Below are 19,983 nucleotides of genomic sequence, written 5' to 3'. Positions count from 1 at the left end.
ATTGGTTGAATATATAAATAATGAAAAAGTTTTAATGATGCCTTATTTGTAATAACTCTTTATGGTCACTAATTCTTCTGAATTTAGAAAACTGAGAAAATAAGTATAAATGCACAAAAAAACGCAACTTATTTGCCTTTAAGTTTATTTATTTATTTTGAAAGAAAGAGCATGTGAGCTGAGGAAGGGCAGAGACAGGGGAAAGAGAGAGAGAATCCCAGACAGGGTCCACACTGTCAGCACAGAGCTTGATGTGGAGCTTGAATCCATGAACCCTGAGATCATGACCTGAGCTGAAACCAAGAGTCAGGTGATTGACTGAGCCACCCAGATGCCCCCCACATCACTTATAATTCTCTCACCCACAATGGTAGAATTACATCTGCTCATCGTTATTATTTTTTTATCCAGCGTTTGCAAGTCTTTTTAAAAAGGATTATTATAAACAATCAATACCGTCATAGCTAAAAGTAGAGGCCATTAGTTGTATTTCTTGAATTCCAAGTATATGGGATTTCTACCTAACTTAGATTTTTGATTTCCAGTTTAATTGCTAGTGGTAAGTGAACATACTCTGTATGGTTTCAGTGCTTTGCGGTTTGCTAGGTCTTGCTTCATGGACCGCTTTATGTTCAGTTGTGGTTCGATTTATGTGGTTGAAGAGTATCTTCTCTACTTTTGAGCAGTGTTCTTTGTACTTGCTTTGGATTGGGGTTTGATATTTGTGCTATTCAAATCTACACCCTTACTGATTTTGTTTATTTGTTAGTAACAGAGAAAGGTATATTAAAATTTCCTACCATGATTATGGTTTTGTCTATTTCTTCTTATAATTCTATCACTGTTTGCTTCATATTGTCTGAGGCTCAGTTGTTAAGTGCATATAAATTTAGAATTGTTGTATTGTCCTGGTGAGTTACATATTGATTATTTATATTTTCCCGTTTCAACTCTACTAGTATTTTTGGCTTACATCTATTTTTGTTATTTCACAGCTTCCCTTTTGTTAGTTTATATAGCATAAAATTTTCTTCTCTTGAAAATCTTTTGCTTTTAATCCATTATACTTACTCCTTGTAAACAGCTTGTAGTGGATTTTGTTTTGTTTTGTTTTGTTTTTTAATCTAGTTAAATAGTCTTTGCCATTTCAATGCAGCATTTAGTGCATTTATATTTAATATAATTATTGATATATTACAGAATGTATTCTATCTGTTCAGCCTGTTATTTTCCGGTAATATTATTTTGAATTAAAGAGTTCTTTTTTTATTTAAAAAACTTTTTTTTTAACATTTATTCATTTTTGAGAGAGAGAGAGAAGAAAGACAGGGCATGAGCAGTGGAGGGTCAGAAAGAGAGAGAGGAGACACAGAATCAGAAGCAGGCTCCAGGCTCTGAGCTGTCAGTACAGAGCCTGATAATGGGTCTTGAGCCCACAAACCGTGAGATCACGACCTGAGCCAAAGGCGAACACTTAACCGACTAAGCCACCCAGGTGCCCCCTTGAATTAAGGAGTTCTTAATTGTCTCATATTTTTCTCTAGGAGTTTGAAAGTTTTATTGACATGTGTCTGTTATTTATATGGTTATTACATCCATCCTTGACTTACCAAAAGTCAAATATTAGTATTTTTAACTTGTTTATGGATAATCTGAGGAATTTAACGTTAGTCACTTTAATGCTGATTTATCCCCTGCTGATGAATATGACATTGTACACTTTAATTTTATACATGACAAAAGCAAATAAAACATTAGAGTTATTGTTTTGTATATTTAATATCCATTTTTGCATATTCACCTATTTACCATTTTTGTTGCTTTTCACTCTTCTGCATCTCTATTCTTTCATCTGGGATAATGTTTTTTTCTACTTAGAGGACCCTGCTTAATATATTCTGTAGTGAGCATCTGCTGGTGACAAATTCTTTTAGTCTTTTAGAATGAAAATGTCTTTATTTTGCCTTCATTGGGAATTAATTTTTTTAATTTGCCAGTTTGACAAATGATAATGGTATCATACTGCTTTAATTTGCATAGATTTTATATATTTACTACCTTTTCTCTTTCTTCTCTTAGGTATTTAATTTCTTTATAAAGTTAAAAGCATCTCTCTTTTTTTTTTTTCCAGGAGATGAGGAGAAACTAATTATTCACATAAATGAGGTTAAAGTAGTATAATATATATTTTTGGGTAACTTGGCTGCTAATTTTGCTCGTGTGTCCCTGCACACACAAAGACACAGGAATCTAAAAGCTGCCTCTGGCTAGTAAATTAACTCTTAAGACAGATAAATACATTATTAATGCCACCAAGACTTTTAAACCATTCTTGACAGTCACTCATTTCACATGGTAAAGTCCTGGACCAACTTTTCCACAACTGTGTGACACTTTGAGCATCTCTCTCTTCTCTGCAATGTTTCACAAGAGGTACTCATCCTTGAGAAACCGTTTTGAAGGGAAGAGATAATCCTAGGTCAATAGAAGCTCAGTCATTTAACCAAGTATTTTATTTTGAGGACTTACATGAAAAGTTGTGTTCAGTCCCTTATTTATCCTGCCTCTATTTAAGTTGTGTTTTTTTGAAAAACAGGGTACCCTCAAACGTAGTGGCTTAAAACAATTATGATTTATTATCTTTCACAATATTTGCATCAGGAATTCTGGTAGAGCTCATCTGAGCAATTCTGTTCCATATGGGTAGGCTTGGCTGGAATGTACAAGAAGATGTTACTTGCTTGTCCAGCATTGCAGCTCTGTGTTGTTCCACATGTGATTTCTCTCTCCCCGTGCGTCTCATCATTTTGTATTCTGGCCTAAGCTCCTTTAGAGATTGACATCTGGTTTCCTACACTGAAAGTGAGGATCTTGAAAGCTCTCTTGAAGACCTTGAACCGAGCTGGCAGACTGTCATTTCTACCATATATCATTGGTCAAAGCAGATCACAGTACAGGTCCAGAATCAGGGGAGGGGAAATTGAATCCACCTCTTGATCGTTGGAGTCACATGCTTGTACAGGGAAGGAAGGAATTAATGGAAGGCATCTTTGGATACCATTCACCACTCTCTGTTAGCAAGTATTTCATATTTCTTTTCTGAAGACCAGAACACATTGCTTCTTTCAAACTTGTATTTATTTTAAAGCATAAATTAGAACATGAGTCGCGCATATGCTTACCCACTTGGTCCTTCCCTTATTGACTAAAGATAGAACAGACTTGTTCTAAACAGGCTGCAGTTAATGCAAAGTATGTAGGCCACCCCTATAGAAGCTTGCTTTATAATCAAGAATTCATGTAATGTTTTAGTTTTTCATTTGCTTCAGCCCTCCTGGTATTAGCCAATAAAAGAATTATAGTTTTAATAACTAGTTGACACAGCTGATTTTATCGATTTTAATAAATAATCAAACATGCCTAAAAGCGAAAACATCAAACACATGATTTAAATCCCTAAAACCTTGCCTGTGCTAATCACAAAACTCAGTTAAATGACAAAGATAAAAACAGATTAGTGTCATTAGGCAAAAAAAGAACACGTACCAATTACAGAATATCAGTCTTATCAGTTTGCTTAAGAAGAACCTGAAATGCTAAATGAGCAGCTGCGCTCACGCACATTTGTGGAAAGCTTCAGCCTCTTGTTTCAAATAGTCATCCAAAGGAAACCAATAACCACAGCAAATGGAGCAGCAAGAGAATGTCAGTGGAGCTCCTGCCCTTTCTTCATTGTGTCCTCTCTTTTGTTACTCTTATGAGACCTCTGACAGTGACAAAGATGGAAACTGAGACCTGCAGAGTTGAAGCATGTTAGCTCAAGGACCTACACCTCCAGAGAGCCGGAAGTGGGATTCAAACCCAGGACTCAGTGCTTCACAGAATCCATTCGGTTTCCTGCTCCCATACTGTCTCTCAAAGGGAATAAAACCGTACCTGGGACATACGGCCGGGATCATCCTGGGGCCCAGCCTGTTCTATGGTCTGTCGGTGTTCTCAACAGACAACAGAACGAGGGATGAAGGCTACTTACGTTGATGTCATTCTCATCTCTCACGGTTTCTATTAAACCTCCCCAACTTCCTTTTAATAACCTACTTACAATTTCATCGTACGTAATCCCTCAGGAATAAAACTGGCTTAGATAATACAGAGCACTGGCTCTTACACTTTGGGGTGTTACTTGGGAGTTTTTAACCTTTTTTGTGCTTCAGATCCTTTGGCAGTGTGGTGAAGATACCTAAGATGAATGCTTCTAAAAGCATACAAGAAAATACAAAGGAAGCCCGTTTTATTGAGATACGGCTTAACTTAGGAACTAGAATTTAACTTAGCTCAAGCAAAAATGGAAAACATGCTAGGAATGAACATGAGCTGAACGGTGTGAACCAATAGGGTAGGTGTTAGCGCACTGTGGCCCATGGGCCAAATATGGCCCATTACCTATTTTTGCAATGTTTTTGTGGAATCCCTTTACTTTCATCTGTCTATGACTGTTTTCTAAGGAGATAAAAAGAAAAAACAAAAACTTTCCCATCTCCTTATTGCAGTGCAATCCACTTCTTCCTTGCTATTCCTCTGAATACCTAAGGGTTTGGCCAAAGCTTTGAAAGCACCTGTAGTTAAGATCTGGCCATTGACATTGTTAAATTTAAACCCAATATGTACCTGGGGAGAGTTTTTTTTATTTTCTATTATTCATTCGAAATGTATATAATTTGTAATCTTAATGAAAGTCTACTTTGGCTGATGCCTGCTTTCATTTAATCTGAAATTCAAGGGAGTGAAGATATCTCAGAATTGTATGGAGCCTGAAATGGCCATCGATTTAATTTTTAAATTTATTATAGAAGTGAAGTTCATTGGTGAAGAAGTGGCTGAAAAGAAAACTCTGGGTATTTCAGTTCTATTTCTCTAATAGCAAAGAAAACAAAGATTGGGCAAATCTGATAACGCCCATTCAAACATGACCTGGGAGGGAATCCAAGAAAGCTAGCTATAAAACAAATAAATCATTGGCCGTTATGAAGCATGGAAAGCAGCACACTGATCTCAGACCTGAACAGGGAAATAATCATTATTCATATCACTTTTAAAAACACAATTATTTAAGAGGGATCTATGGAAACTTATTCTGGAAGTAGCAGATGAAATTAGTTCCCATAGGGGACTGCACCCCTGGTAACCACAATTGGCAGTGCTCCGGGTTAAAAGGCAATGTGACCTTTAGCCCAGAAGAGACAGGGATAATTGTGTGAATTATCTCCACGCCTTCATCTGACATCCCTCCTGGGCAGTAGGAGGGCCTGGTGGTTTCACCCCAAGATCATGAACTGGAGCAGAGAGAGGCTACTTCATACTGAAAGCGTGGAGCTTGAAATTATTTTCAGAAAGCAGCATCTCTTGACCTTGGGGGAAGCTAACACCTCCTTTGCTTCTGTGGGAGCCAAAATAATGTCTTCTCAAAGATGTCCATGCTCAAATCTTTGGAACCTGTGGATATTGCACCTTGCATAGATGATGAAAGAGATGTTGCACATGCGATTAAGTTAAAACACTCGGGATGGTACCCTGGATGATCCAGGTGGGCCCATTGTAATCTCAGGCATCCTTGTAAGTGAAGGAAAGAGGCCAGAGAGTCAGAGTCAGAGAGAGATTTGAAGATAGACACTGCTGGCTTTGCAGGTGGATGAAGGGACCGTGAGTCAAGGAAGGCAGCAGCCTGTAGCAGGTGGAAGAGGCAAGGAAACAGATTCTCCCCTAGAGTCTCCAGAAGGAATGCAGCCTTACTCATCACCCATTTTAAATGTCGGCTCTCCAGAACCGTAAGATGATACCTTTGTGCCTCTTTGCACCCCTAAACTTGTGGTAATGTGTCACAGCAATGATAGGAAATACACACCTACTTGCCCCTTTCCTAACTACAAGAAGGAACGTTGGTGTGCCTTAGTCAAATCAGAAGACCCGTATCAGGTTACAGTTTAGAAGGTGAAGCTTTGAGTGTGATCTATGTGGGTGGGGTTTTGTGTGGCAGATTTTCTGCTTCTTTAGTTTTTGATGAAAAAATTAGGATTTCTTTAGTTTTTAGAAGCTCTGGTTTCTTATGTGGATGGGATAGCATAAAGGTCCTGGGGCCTATTCTACCTTGGAAGGAAGCACTGCTGCTCTTTTTTATCTACCTTAAAAGGCCACGGAGAGAAGACAGTAGATTGGCCAAGTTTGCAGACTCTGGTGCGAGACCATCTGGTTTTGAACTAGAATGTGATACTGTAGGCAAATAAGTTAAACTTGGTCTCTCCATTTTTGAGTAAAGGATAATAGTGTCCACCTGATGAATTATTTATATAAAATTGTTGAGCAGTGCCTGGAGCATGGTAAATGTGATGATAAAGGTGATGATGGTGATGGTGAATTGTCTAGATTTTGATTTGGGCTCTCACATTAGGTTTGTGATCTTGCACCATGTTTTTATACCCAAGTGGATCCATTTTTTTTTTCATCTATGAACCACCTCAAATGTTGTTATAAGAAGTAAGTTCATACATATACAGTATGTGGCACATAGTAAGTGCTCAGTAAACAAGACATGTTGTAGTCAGTGGGAATCCAAACAAAGCAGACCAGGAGTCTATCCTTAGGCCTCCCTAGGCTGTAATTCTTCTTCATCTTCTTTTATTCAGCTTCCCCTTCCCCAACTTTCAGGATAGTAAGATTAAAAGGACTAAGAAAGGCACTCTTACATTCTTATTCCACAATCATGCAACTCAAAACTGGGGTCCTCAGCAATGAACCGTTAGGTGGGTGAGAAGACACTATATAAACATGGCACATCTTCCTGGAGAGTCAACTTTACTCAAAGGTAAATAATTTAACATATTTTTCTTTTAAAACAAACATGGATGTATTATGAAGGAGAATGCAAATTTTGCATGAATTTTTAAGAATAGGAGTGGATTATTTAACCACTTATCGAAGCGTTAGAAACCCCGACTCAAACTAGCTTAAGCAGAAAAAAACATTACTGCCTACTACCACTGTAGTTTGAAACTTTGGAGGGCTACATTTCAGAGGTACGGCTGGGTTCAAGGGCTCTAAAACTGTCATCAGTAATCTTTTTTATTTTTAATTTTCTTTAAGTTTACTTATTTATTGTGTGAGAGAGAGTACAGGCAAGGGAGGCGCAGAGAGAGAAGGCGACACAGAATCCCAAGCAGGCTCTGCACCAACAGCACAGAGCCAGATACGGGGCTCAAACTCACAAACTGTGAGATCATGACCTGAGCCAAGATTAAGAGTCGGACGATTAACCGACTGCACCACCCAGGTGCCCCTGTCATCAGCAATCTTTACTTTTCCATCTTCCAAGTTTGTTTTTTTCAGGACTTTATCCACACGACAGAGGAAATCTAATTGGCCAAAGTAACCTGGTTTCCAATGAGGGTAGAGTGTCTGGGCCCTTATCTTGATATTCCACCAAGATATGGACATGTCTAAAGAGAAAATAGGAGCACTTGGGTGGCTTAATCGTTTAAACGTCCAATTCTTGATTTCGGCTCAGGTCATGATCTCACAATTCGTGGGATCAAGCCCTGCATCAGGCTCTTCACTGATAGCACAGAGCCTGCTTGGGATTCTCCCTCTCTCCCTCTTTCTCTGCCCCTCTCTGGCTTGTGCACATGTGCCCTTTCTCTCTCCCAAAATAAGTAAAATAAAATAAAAACATTTATAGAAAGAGAAAGAAAAAAAAAGGGAAGAAAGAAAGAAAGAGAAAGGAAAGAAAGAAAGAAAGAAAGAAAGAAAGAAAGAAAGAAAGAGAAAAAAGAAAATACATAAATACATTCTGGTAACTGAAGAAGGTAGAAGGGATTCTAAGCATAACCAACCCTCATCTTCAATTTGCTTGCTTCCAAAGACCATGCTCCCTGATTCCTCGGGACAAAAATGTATTCTATGCTTTGACACGTTTGTCTGCTCTCTAAGCAAAAAGTCTCCCTTTCTCTGAGTCCACACATTCCAGCCAAATCCAGATGTGCTGGCTCTGCTCTGTGGGATAGAGATGGAGTGAGCACATGGAAGATGCACCCATCTGTGAGTCTGAAAAGGTGCCACTTATGGAAAGTATGTTCAGGAGCAGAATCAGTCACCCTGACTTTCCTCTAATCCCCGGTGTAACTTCTGGCCTTGATCCTCAAGGGTTTACACTGAAATTTGAAGAAAAGACATTTTCATAAAAGTCAACTGTGTGATTTTGTGTGAGTTGTCCATCTCTGTATCTCTCAAGGACTTATGCTTCCATTAAAGATCCAGAGCTCCCTGTCCTTAAACATCATACCCACATTACTAGGAATGATTACAGGGTTTCTAAATTCTTCCCTTAAGCAGATAGTATGGACTTGAGTTTCTGAATCTATCCAAGTTAAGACAAAAGAAGCAAATCAAGATGAAAACCATCTTGGGACTTGCCAGAGCATTTTCTCAAGTGTTTAGGAGACCACTAATCCCATGAAATGATCTGTGAAAAAAAGTGTTGCGATGATTAAGGAAGTGCCTCTCTGGGGAGTTTATGTTCCATATTAGCACATTAAGGCTCTGAGGAGTCTTGTAATAAGGGAGCCTGTCTGGCTTCCTCTGACTAACCTTTCTCGCCCTGATTAACACCTTGTATGCCAATTTTTCAAATTTGGAACACTTGGTGAAGAAATGCTGCCCCGAAGTCCAGGAACTGGAAGCTCGGGAAATTCTTGCTTGGTGTCTCAGTTATAGGCAAGGAGTGTCCAAAGACTTGGTGGACCGTGTGCATCATGTCCATTACCACCAGACCAAAGCTGGCATTTTTACTACGTCAGGGCACTGAGCTGAGTACCGATCGTGAATATGATTGTGTGATCAGGCAAATCCCTGGATGAATATTGGAGAAACGAATGCTGGGCGTAATAAGGTTGGATCTAAAGTTACCTTTTAACCCTTTCTTTTAATTCTTTTCTGTCCCCTCAACTCTCTTTCCTAATCAAGAGTTAAGAGATTTAAAACGCAAGCAAAAATTCCGTAGGAACAGAATGATTCAATAGCATCCTACATGAAAGCGTAGAACTTTAACATCTGTAAATTGGCCAATGGAGCTGAGATTATCCAAATGCCTTGTATTTGGACTTTGTACTAACTCCACTGCTATGATGTTTATGTTTCTCCCAAATTCAAGTTTAAACTTAACTCTTAAGGTGATGATATTAGGAGGGGGATGCTTTGGGGCATACTCTGGTCATAAGGGTAGAGCCCTCATTCAGGAGAGTAGTACCCTTACACAAAAGACTCCAGAGAGCTCCCTTGTCCCTTTTACCATTTGAAGACACCGTTAGAAGGCTGTCTATGAGCCAGTCTCACCAGATCTTCCAGCTCCTTGATCTTGGACTTCCCAGCCTCAGGACTGTGAGAAATCTCTATTACAAGCCATCCTGTCAGGGCGCCCGGGTGGCTCAGTCAGTTGAGTGTCCGACTTCAGCTTAGACCATGATCTCACAGTTCATGGGTTCGAGCCTTGCATCGGGCTCTGTGCTGACAGCTCAGAGCCTGGAGCCTGCTTCAGATTCTGTGTCTCCCTGTCTCTCTGCCCCTCCCCAGCTTACACACACACACACACACACACTCTGTCTCTCCAAAATAAATAAACATTAAAAAAATAATTTAAAAAAAGGCATCCTGTCTACAGTATTTTGTTATGGCAATCCCAAACTGGGGCATGTGTCATAGGAGCAAATGAGTCAAGCCAGGCCTGGGCATGGGCAAAATTGTCACAGACTGGTATTTATCTCACTTCCCCACTACCGCAGGGCTGGACCTGCCAGCCCGTCTTTCACTGCTTTCATTGTACATTTCTCTCAGTCCTTCCTCATTGGCTAATCCAAGTAATAATAATAAGAAATAATAATAATAATAATAGCAGTAGCAGTTACTGTTGATCGAGAACCTTCTCCATTTCATGAGGCATGATGCAAACTAAGCACTTTACAGACATTTTCGTATCATCTCCCCAACTTTATGAAACATGTATTGTTATAGAAATACACAGTGTTACTTACCAAAGGAAGGATTCAGACTGTGAAGGTGTAAGCCAATTTCTGTGTTCCACAGGTTGAGATAATGAAGGAACCACGTTTTGAAAGAGGTGGTAACAGCAAGTAAAATGTTTTACCCTCCTCATTGTAATATTTGTATATTACGATGAGTAGTCTGGAGATCACGATGCCCTAGCTTCCAGGAGGGAGCTAAAGGTGAGAATTTTATGTTTCATGGGAAATGACTTGAGAAATCTTTCTTTTTTCACCACATTGTCTGTTCATGGAGAGACTTCTGTGTGTGTGTGTGTGTGTGTGTGTGTGTGTGTGTGTGTGTGTGTAGGGCTGTGTTTGTGTGGGAAGGCCAGGAAGGGAAGAGGGGGCAGGAGGAGAGTTGACACATGTAAGAGGCTACAAAAACCCATTTCCTGCTATTATAATTAGTACAATGAGTTTTTGTTTTCAGTTAAAAATGTACATAATTTTTTGTATTAGATTTTTCTTTTCTTTTTGTTCGGTGGGTTTACTTGTCAAGAAAGCAGCTGGCATCTGGCCTTTCAGCCTGGTTAGCTTTTTGCTGTTTTTATAATCATTTACCCTGTCTTTACAAATTTTAGTCTATAGAAGTTATGAGATTTACCAATTTATAAAATAAAACATCTGTGGCAAAATAAAGAAATAGCAACATGCTAAAAGAGCAGTCAAGAAAAACATACCTTGTCTAAATGATGCCAAATGTATGTCTAGTATAGCTGATTATAATTTTTTTTATTTTTCAAAAGCTCCCTTTGATTTTCCATAATTAATTGTCATTAAGGATCCAAATCATATTTTAGTGCAATGCCCCAAAGGATTTCTCAGATTGTGGTGATATTAACAGGGGGAAAAGTCAGCATTATTATATATTTTATTATTTCGGGATTGTTTTCAAGCCACTGGAGTAATTGGCCTGTAGCCTGTTCCAATTAATAAGGTTTTTAAATGCATTCATACAAATCTGTGTTTTGGAAGCAAAAATCTTGACTTAAAAAACTTGCTCGCAGCTGAGGCTTATTGCTATGCGTGGATAAAGCCTGGGAGCCATGTCTTTTGCAATAATTATTTTCAAAGAGACCTGTGAAATCTTCGTCAACACTTTTAAAGAAGTAGTCCTTATCAAGGAGAAGAAAGACTTTGAGATCTAAACCTGTGTAGCCACCATGGTAGGTGACAAAGTCTCATGTCACCTGCTGAGAAGTAGACTTGTGGAAGGCAACATATTAACAAGCAGGGCCTTTTGTTTTTGCCAGCCTAAATATTTTGTTTCTCCGGTAATCTCTTGTCCTTGATTCTAGGCTGGAATATATGGAGATTTTTCTACACATTGATTCTGTACGGAGACTCAGAGGATTCAAATGACATTATGTTTCCCACTGGACCCCAAAGGTACATGATTTGATTTCTTTAAGGAATTATGTCATATGACAGGACAGAAGGGAGACAAGTGATTTTTTCTTTCTTTCTTTTTCTTTCTATTTCTTTCTTTCTTTCTTTCTTTCAATTCTTTTAGTGTTTATTTTTGAGAGATAGAGAGGCAGGGTGTGAATGGGGGAGGAGCAGAGAGCGAGGGAGACACAGAATTCAAAGCAGGCTCTAGGCTCTGAGCTGTCAGCAGCTCATGGGGCTCGAACTCCCAAACCATGAGATCATGACCTGAGCTGAAGTTGGATGCTTAACCATCTGAACCACCCAGTTGCCCCAACGAGTGATTATTTCTAATAGTTGTGGTTTTTTTTGTTTGTTTGTTTGTTTGTTTGTTTGTTTTGGTTTTGTTACTGCTTTGGGGTTTTTTGCTGTTGTTGTTGTTGTTGTTGTTATTGTTCTTTTGTTTTTCAGTTAGGAACACTTATGGGACTAATTTCATTTCTCATTGCGAAATTTATGTAGTAGTCTGGCTTGAGTCATGAATTACAAAGGCAATTCTTTAAAAAAAAATTTTTTTTTTCAACGTTTATTTATTTTTGGGACAGAGAGAGACAGAGCATGAACGGGGGAGGGTCAGAGAGAGAGGGAGACACAGAATCGGAAACAGGCTCCAGGCTCTGAGCCATCAGCCCAGAGCCTGACGCGGGGCTCGAACTCACGGACCGCGAGATCGTGACCTGGCTGAAGTCGGACGCTTAACCGGCTGCGCCACCCAGGCGCCCCACAAAGGCAATTCTAATTGACCAGATGAGGTCCCTTTGGACTGAAACATCACACCATTTCACTTTGTCTTCCCAGGTTGTTTCTCCAGAATATCATTGAAGAGCTTGGTGATTCTGACTCAGTTTGGTGCACAATAAAATGGTAGCTGCCATCATTTTCAAATGAAATCACTTCTGTCATTGTAAATAATTTTCATTTATTTTTATTCTGGAGACAGAGGAAAGATTGCAAGGGAGATGTTTCTTGTGAGGATAAAGGTGGGTAGCTCTCCCCGAATTATGAAAATGGTTAGAGAGATTGAATCCAAACCCCCTCTTAATATGATATTACCCTAGATCCTTGGACATCTTGCTATGACATCAGAATTGCAAAACCTTAACTAATTTCATAATCTCTCTCCTGAAGTTGCCTCCCTAAAACATTATTCATTACAGCAAAAACTGCCAGATAATTTCCAGTCTCCAGGCTGGGAATCTTACAATAATCTTTTCTGACTTTTTTGGATGTTTCTCAGTCACGGCTGTCTTGTAGATTAGCTCTTCATCCTCACAGGCACTACCGTTGACAATTTCCATCTGGGAGGCAGTCTTCATAGTACGTAAATATTTGCACCCTGACTTTGCCACCCCCTCTCTTCATGCTTCTTGACTCAGGAACTGTCAGTGGCTCCCAGTTGTCCACTTCACAGACTGAGCTCCATCTCTTTGTCGTCTTTTGAAGCGAGTTTGGTTCTCCATTTCCATCTCTCGCCATGCTCTTCTCTGTCTCTGTCCCTCCACTCACATTGAGGCCTCCTCCCAGAGTATCCTCACTTTTTCCGTCTGCCTGTCTCAATCTAAATTTCCCTTGGTTCACACTCCTTCCTCGCCTCTTCCCAGCCATTATCACCCATAGCGGTCCAACCCTTGCTCTCAGATCTGCCTCAATCACTAACGGGTCCAAATCCCACTATTCTATGTCCATCTTGTTTTCTCAGCTAGATTGGCAGCTCTTTGACTCAAAGAACAATGTCCCATATCTCTTCTATGTTCCTGCTGTGACTGTCACAAGGCCATACATACATACATACATATCCTTGTGTTTAATATTAAATGAGTATATGTGAGTATATGATCAATGGAATCATTGTGTGTTTCCCTGGTTTTCATTTGATATGCCATGGCAAAAAACAATAGTTTACTGTGATTTTTCATGTCTTAGCCTGTTTGTTTTTGTAAGTCACCCCTTCTATTTGCCTCAAGAATTAGGCAGATCTATGCTTTCTAATTGAAATAGAAGCTAGGAGATGATGTTAGACAAGCATCCCAAGACTCATAGTAAAATTAAGTGGTATTTATCAACAACTTATCATATGCCATCAAATGAAATGGAACTTGGAGAAAGTGAGATGCTTGCACAAAGGCACAACTAGAAAGCAGCAATGCTTCTGATGCCAGAGGACCACTCAACCAATATGGTCCACTGCATCCCAGCTGAATATTGCTTTGTCCTCAGTTCTGTCATTCTCCACAAGGTCCCTTGGGGAAAAGGCGAAGGAAATCATCGGAATGCTCTTTTGCTGGCTGCACGTTTTACTCCAAACTTCTGACATTTAGGTTGATGCCAAGCGAAGGCTGGTTTGTTTTCCAGAGATGAGAGCGTAAATCAAATGATCTGTTTCCTCCTACCTCATACAAACTTTGTCTCTTAACATTGATGTCAAAGAAAAAAGGATACAGAGGAAAAGGAGCAAGAGAAGCAGAGAATTCCAGAACATTTGACTTCTTGGGTCTGTTTAGTCAGTTGTGGGAGGAGGTGAGAGAGAGATAGCCTGACTCTGTTGTGGTCCTGAGAGTGTCCCATTCTTGGTGAAAGGAGTAAAGGGGCTAGAAGACGACCTGAGATTCCCATAGAGACCACCATGGGCTAATAATCCACTTAGGTGCAGAGGACACGTTATTTTTAAATGAAATCAGCCAAACTCCATAATGTTTGGGGATTGCTGAGTGGGGTAATGTTTTGAGGCACACTTACTTAAAAGAGTCTGGGGGAAAAGGTATCTTGGAATAAACACAATGGTTGTATCTTAATATTGAGCCTCCAGTGGCTTTTTTTTAATTTAATTTGCTCAGTAAATCAGAAATCCCATTCTCAGAAAGAACTTAGAAGAGAAAACAAGAAGCAGGAAGGAGAGCCAGCTAGGATAATGGCAACGGCAAGCAGCAAAAAGTTCCCTAACAGTGAAAAAGGAGGAAATAATCTTGGAAAATCATTCAATGACACAATGATATGTTCCTTAATTAAATATTTTATTTTGCCAGGGTTTTCTATTTCATGAAAGGAAATAATGTCACTGGAAGATGATATTCGGTCCTGCTCTCCAGGCATTGAATATATTCTCTTTTAACATCTGAGGGTAGGATTTCTGATTTAAGATAGTTGTTAGCTCATTAAATATGAAACAATTTGAAGCTCAGCAATTTGTTGCTTTTATCCCCTTCTTTTTCATTCCTTCCTCCCTTCTGCCCCCCTCTCTGTTTCTCAGTCTCTCTGACCCATCTGGATTTCTGTCCACCTCTCTGTTTCTTCCCCACCAAAATCAAGATTCCCTGCTGGTTTAGTAAATCTGTCACGAATCACATAGGGAGATGCCCTGGCAGAGATGACACGATGACAGAGTGTGGGAGCATCCCTGATCACCACTGATGAGTGGTCTAGACTAGGGTTTTTTCTTCCTCCACAACATCCTGTGGGAGGAAAGAGTTTGCTTGTGAAGGTCAGATAATATGATGCTCTTGTAGCAGACTGAGAGCCCCGAGAGCCCCAAGTCTCTTTTGAGATTCATGTTGGTGGGGCATGGTGTAAAAGGAGCTGGTGGTGTCTTCTGAGTTCACCACACTCAGATTCCAAGCTGATTGGCGTGTTAACACAGTTAGAGGAAATACACCATTTGGACATCATGTGGGAGGGTTCATGCCTGGCATTTTATCCACTGAATCTGTTCTTCTTCTCTTAGCATGGGGAATATCGATCATCTCCAGCTGAGGAAACATGATGGGCTGATGGGATAGGGTCGCAGGTTGGACTGTGGTATCACTTGGCCCTGACTCCTAGAGACAAAGTGCTTAAAATGTGAAAATAGGGCCGGTTCTTGAACTGTGCTGGAGAGTTTGAAAAGCAGGCACTCCCTGCCCATTCTAAGAATGACCTTGTGGCTCTACAGATTACTGTAGTGTGCATGAATTGGGCCAGTGAGGCATTTTCATTTGCCATCATTTTCTTTGAGGTTGAATGTTCATAATGATTTATTTCAGTAGTTAGTTAAAATATTCGTGTCCTATTTAGGCAAAAGTAATGGAAAGGACAGTATTCTGGACTTTGAAGAATGAAAATGGGGGAACCAAGCTTTGGAAAAAAATGTATCATCCGCCATGTAGAAAACTAGAATTTGGTATAGACTAATTAATTGTGACTCAATTTTGGTTCTAATACCCTTGAAGACACCAGACGTTAATATCTGCTCTCTCCTTTGGAGAATCTAGTGAAAAATTTAAGTGAGTGAGAGGTGGACTAAATTAGAGTTTTCTTGAAAGCCACGATTGAAATTTATCATCAAGCTCCTGCGAGGTTATCCCTCAATGAACCAACCCACTAATTTTAGAGACCTTCCTTCTTTGTCATGAAAAATCAATTTAATGTCATGAATAATTGTCTCTTTTTTTTTTTTAAATCAGGGAAGTTGTAAAGATTGTTATAAGTGTTAGAGGGACTGGTTGAAAATAGCAAACACTGGTTTATTTCAGAGTAACATTACCAAGGTGGATCTATACATTTATTCTCTTACCCCAGATCTATTCTTAGACTCATTTGTCCCCAGATGTTGCCATTTTTGGAGTCATACATCATCAGAGTGAGGTGTTCTTATAATGTATTGCACTAATACATTGTGTGAAGGACAGCAGCGATGATAAATTTCTTAAATGATGGTGCTGTCTAAGGCTAATGACTCTAAGAGCAAATGCAAGGTAATGTAGTGATTTCTTTTCAGGCCCCAGCAAAGAATACAGAAGACATCTCAAAACCATTTTCACTTGGGGGCAATAGTGAAATAGACAGTATTTCAGTGCCTTCACAATAAGCACTTAGGCAGCATTAAGGAAAATGTAAATGGATTGGCATTTTCCATGAAAACCAGTTTAATGCTTGCCCACATGGGAGTTAAGGTGTTTTTTTTTGTTTGTTTTGGGGGGTTTTCTTTTAGTTTTATACATCTCTCATCCAAAATTATTTCTCTTTGTGGATGCCCTCTGCCTTGTGCTCTGAGCTCTTTATTTGAGCAGGAGGTATGTTCCCAAGAACACTGTTCTCATGATTGCAGCCAGAGGGATGGGCTCACTGGCAGAATTTGTGGCTGGAGACTCTAGTTTTGGCAAAAGGTCTGTGGGTGGATGGCAAATTCCTGTGTGTGCCACAGAATTGTGTCACATCCATACTCCGAAATTGCGTGGTCATTCATTAGTTCTCAAACACTAAAATCGAGAAATTGAGAAGCAAAATGAAACATTCAATGGAATGTTTGGGTGGAAGCCATTCCTTTGGTAAGTGTGGTGTTTTCTCGTTGTGCTAAAGAAAGCAGAAACTGTGACTGAATTATTTCTTAATACTTGGGGGAGAAGCCTCTCCACATAGTATCATTCCCGTTCTTTGGGTGTATCCCAAATGAGATGTGTCTAATGTTTTTCTAGGGAAAGAAATGTAAGTCCAAATATCCACCCAACAGAGTTTCTCCCTTGATAATAACAATAGCAATAATCACGGAAATGGATGGGGCGTTGTCGGCCCCTGCTCTGAGTGCTCCTGTGCACTGTCCCACTGAATTGAGGCAGGCACACGTTTTAGGCCCATTTTACAGATGAACAATTTAGGCTCGAGGTGATCTGCTCAGGGTGACATAGGAGATCGGGCATTCGGACCATCTGACTCCTGATGCCGTGATCTAAACTATTAAACTATTGCAGGCTCATGGGCTTTCAAGTGAAACTTACATCTCCTTCCACATCACAAGGTGAGAGTGTAAGCATCAAGTCATAGCCTGGATTTGAAAATAATTACTTCTTTGCCCAATTTATTGACATTTACCAGATGATAATACATTTAATCCATCTGTTTTTCCATCTAAACATACACCCAAGGGTCAACTCTACTCTCTTTAGCTAGGTGTCATATCAGTTTTCAGGGTTTTTAAAAATGCCTTTATTCTTAGCCTGTAAACAATGGAGAAGACCAACGTGGAATCTTTTCTTTGTCTAAAGTACCTTCAAAATTCTCTCCTCTCAGTGAAGGGCTAGAATAGTGGCTCTAAACTTCCCATGCTTCCAGAAGGCAGCAATACATTTTTACTAATTATACCTTAATTTACTGATGAAAACAGGTATGTATTGAGCTAGTTTGTGATTGGAATAGTGATGGTAGTTTCTCCTAATAAGAACATTTGGTTGAAATCCTTGCTGTTTACTGTTTGCTTGTGGATTACATTAGAAATCATTTTTTGAGGGGCATCTGGGTGGCTCAGTTGGTTAAGCATCCGACTCCTGATTTCAGCTCAGGTCATGGATTGACCTCACAGTGACATCCAGCCCCAGGTTGGGCTCTGCTCTTAACAGTGTGGAGGCTGGTTGGGATTCTCTCCCTCTCCCTCTCTCTGCCCCTTCCTGGCTCACAGGCATGTGCACACACACTCTCTCTCAAAATACATAGATAAACTTAAGAAAAAAATCCATTTTTTTAATCTGTTAATTACCTGATAGTTTTTCACTTCTTGAATTGTTTCCTTGAATTCATATTTACTCCAGCTCCCTTAATTGTGAGGAAAGGATCCAATTGTAATGATCTTTTTAAATGAGCTTAATTTTGGTTCACACTCTATGGAATATTTATCTTGTATGAGTGCCAATAAGAGGGAAATGGGATGACATTATAGTTTTATTTGATATTTTTGCCAATATATAGGCAAAAAGTTACTGATAAAATAGTTACTACGTGTCGTGCTTGGCTTTACATACCAAGTCAAGTGTTTTTTGAACTTTTTAAAAAAACTTAACAAATTATTTATTATTTTAATGAGATTTTCCTCTCTGAAGCTTAAGTGATTGAGAGACTGGAACCTTCCTATGTCTTCAGCTTTGTTCTTTATGAACTTTCTTTAAGAAGGAATGATACTCCAGGTGACCCTCAGAGATTATATCAAGCAACTAGTTCGGATGGGTGATAATCTTGCTTCCTTTTCTACAAAGATAACCAGAGTAGATATATAGGAACCGCACCACTTTCCTAAGAAAAGATAACTAATATATTCAGAATAAAACTACGTTTGTTGAGTCCTGACCATCTGCTGCCCACTGTACTGATTCTGCATTACTATCTCATTTGTTACAGCGATCCCTTAAAGTGATTACTAATAACCTCATTTTACAAATAAGGAAACTAAGGATCAAGTCTTTTAAGTAGGCTCATCAGCTTGTAAACATGTATTTGTGGGTGTTGATATTGTTCAATATCACTGACTTGTGGGATACGTTTCAGAAACTTCAGCGGAAGATAATGGCACAACCTCTGGTCACTTTTTGTTTTGTTTTGCAATGCACATGTAACATAAATGTCTTATTACGTTTTAAACATTTTATGAATTACACACTTTACATGTTTAATGAAAATGATTTCAGTCTTAATGCATTAAAGTCACAAATTATAAGATGCTTTGATGTTTGTCTTATAAGGGTCACGCAAAGAATTGTGTAAAGCAGCAACGAAGTCTTTTTCTTCATGCCTTCTACCTCTGCCACTTACACTTGGCCTCCCGGTGTCTCTTCCCCAAGCAAATCACAGAGCACTGCTTTCTTAAAGAGCTTTCTTTATTAAACAGCTGCTTCCTTCCCCCAGCCCTTTCTCTCCCTGCCCCCAGCATTACTGAGATAAAATTGACATGGTATCTTGTGTAAGTTTAAGCTGTACGGTGTGACGATTTAACGCAGGTATATATGGCAAAATGATTACCACAATGGGGTTAGTTAGCGTCTCCACCACCTGATATAATTACTATTTTTGTGTGTATGGTAAGATAGCTTAAATCTACTCTAGTAGCAAGTTTAATGTATATAATACAGTGTTTTTAGCTCTCGTCATTCTGTTGTTATTATGTTGCCAGCACTTGGTCATATTATAACGGGACGTTTGTACTCTTTGTCCAACATCTTCCTATTTGCCCCAGCCCCTGGAAACCACCCTGCTACTCTCTGTTTCTATGGATTCAGCTTTTTCAGATACTACATATAAAAGAGATCATATGGTATTTGTCTTTCTCTAGCTGCCTTATTTCACTCAGCATAATGCTTTCAAGGTCCATCCACATTGTCGCAAATAGCAGGATGTTCTTTTTTTATGGCTGAACACTATTCCACTGTGCATATAGACATCACATTTTCTTTATCCACTCACCTGCCAGTTATCACTTAAGTTGTTTCCATGGCTTGTCTGTTGTGAATAATGCTGCATGGAGCATGGGGACACAGATCTGTCTTTGAGAAAGTAATTTCATTTCTTTCAGATACATACTCAGAAGTGGGATCATACGGTAGTCCTATATTTAATTTTTGAGGAACCTCTATACTGTTTTCCATAGTAGCTGTACCAATTTACATTCCCACCAACCGTGCACAAGCCCTTTTATCCACATCCTTGCCAACATTTGTTATCTCTTGGCTTTCTG

Source organism: Herpailurus yagouaroundi, unplaced genomic scaffold, assembly GCF_014898765.1.
Source record: "Herpailurus yagouaroundi ecotype Mexico unplaced genomic scaffold, PumYag 183, whole genome shotgun sequence".
NCBI classification, from domain to species: domain Eukaryota; kingdom Metazoa; phylum Chordata; class Mammalia; order Carnivora; family Felidae; genus Herpailurus; species Herpailurus yagouaroundi.
The sequence above is the reverse complement of the archived record's forward strand: the minus strand, read 5'-3'. Positions refer to the sequence as shown.